The sequence below is a fragment of the Pyxicephalus adspersus genome, chromosome 10 (assembly GCF_032062135.1).
Source record: "Pyxicephalus adspersus chromosome 10, UCB_Pads_2.0, whole genome shotgun sequence".
In the NCBI taxonomy this organism is placed as follows: domain Eukaryota; kingdom Metazoa; phylum Chordata; class Amphibia; order Anura; family Pyxicephalidae; genus Pyxicephalus; species Pyxicephalus adspersus.
This window is the reverse complement of record NC_092867.1, coordinates 58,536,878-58,538,704: the sequence shown is the minus strand read 5'-3', so window position 1 is coordinate 58,538,704 and position 1,827 is coordinate 58,536,878. Positions and strand designations below refer to the sequence as shown.

The window sequence follows — 1,827 nt, the reverse complement described above, 5'->3', positions numbered from 1 at the left end:
AGAAGCTGTGGAACATTGTGGAAGGTCAATCACCATAGTCTTGTATGGATGAGAAGTCCTTGTTCTGTTGAGTAGCCATCTACACTTTTACCCCTGAAGAGAAGAAGATGTGGGACTCCATGGAAAGGTCCATCACCATAGTCTTGTTTTGATGAGAAGTGCATGTTCTACCATCTACACCTCTACTGTGTAAAAGGTACCTTCTATATAAAATCCACTGAAAGAGATGCAGAACATTGTGGAAGATCCATTACCATAGTCATTTAAGAATGAAAAGTCCATGTGCTAATGTGTGAATGGAACCTTTGATATCTAATAGACTGCAGATGTAGAACTTTGTAGAAGGTCCATGACCAGACTTGCCCAGATAAGAGGTCCATGTCCTGCTTTGCTGCCCCCCCCCCTCCAGGGTGGAGGAGCCATTTATATTTATACCCCTGAAGAGAAGATGTAGAACCTTGTACATGGTCCATCACCATAGTCTTGTATGGAGGAAAGGTCTATGTTCTACCAAGACCTCTACTGTGTGAAAGGATCCTTCAATGTAATGTGTTTGTCATGGTGACTGTTATCATCCAGCCTTGTTGATGTAATTTAAGATAATAGTAAGAATTATTTGTCCATTAGTTGTAATAAGTTTTGGGGCCCCACTTGGCATTTGTTGAAAAATTTGGCTTAAATGGTCCTCACTCAGGGCTAGTAGACCTTCTGATCGTGTCATTGTGTCGCCACACGTGTGCTTTGTTTTGCTCTATCTTTTAATCTTTTACTTTTGTTATTTCTATGTACTTTTACTTGTATTCTAAATAACCCTCTCTGTCCCTGTACACAACCCGCCCACTCTCCCATCGCAGGCTCAGATCTATGGTGGAAGAGTGGGCAGGGTTATGTCATAATGACATCACTCTTTTAGTGACATCCTCCTCCCTGCGCATGCACGGTTGGAAGCCGGTGGTTTTAGTGGTCCGCGGACCTGAAAAGGTTGGCGACCACTGTTCTAAATCATCTCACTATGGACAGAGGTATTGTTTTTCCATATCAGTAAAAAGAACCTTCAATAAAAATCCACTGAAGGAGATGTAGAACCATATAAAGGTCCAACATCATAGTCTTGTATGGATGAGAGGTCAACATTATGGGTTTTTTGCCACTCCCCAGTGTGGAGGAGCCATTTATATTTATACCCTGAAGAGGAGAAGCTGTAGAACCTTGTACATGATCCATCACCATAGTCTTGTATGAGAGGTCCGTTTTCTGCTCCTCCTGACCTGCCCTTTATAGGGAAACTTCCATGATTCTCAAAAACAACCCCCAGCGGTTTACATTTATCTTCAGCACTGGACCCCCATACAAAAGTCATGGAATGAAGTATCTTAGCTGGGAATATTACACACAATAGGAGCTGATTTACTATAGTGTGAGGTAACAAAAGTGTGAGGATTTATAAAGCAAGAGAATATCCCTGGGGCCCGTATCACCCTTCTCTATCATATAATTGTGTACAATATGTTACGAAAGTGGAGGCTCTCATGTGGAGGTATACAACCAGTCATGTGGAGGTAAAAAAAACAGTCACGTGGAGGTATGCAACCGGTCACGCGGAGATATACAACCGGTCACGCGGAGGTAAAAAACTAGTCATGTGAAGGTATACAAGTCATGTGGAGGTATACAACCGGTCATGTGAAGGTATACAACCAGTCATGTGGAGGTATACAACCGGTCATGTGGAGGTATACAACCGGTCATGTGGAGGTATACAACCGGTCATGTGGAGGTATACAAGTCATGTGGAGGTATACAACCAGTCATGTGGAGGTATACAAC

General features: G+C 42.7%; 2 protein-coding genes across 2 annotated transcripts in view; both read right to left on the bottom strand.

The window, feature by feature from the left end:
• The window catches only part of LOC140338964 (uncharacterized), a gene marked incomplete in the record, with an annotated part of 329,302 nt that overhangs the window by 233,518 nt on the left and 93,957 nt on the right, over positions 1-1,827 (bottom strand).
• LOC140339145 (uncharacterized) overlaps positions 1-1,827 on the bottom strand; it is a 37,816-nt gene that overhangs the window by 10,340 nt on the left and 25,649 nt on the right. The window lies entirely within an intron of this gene.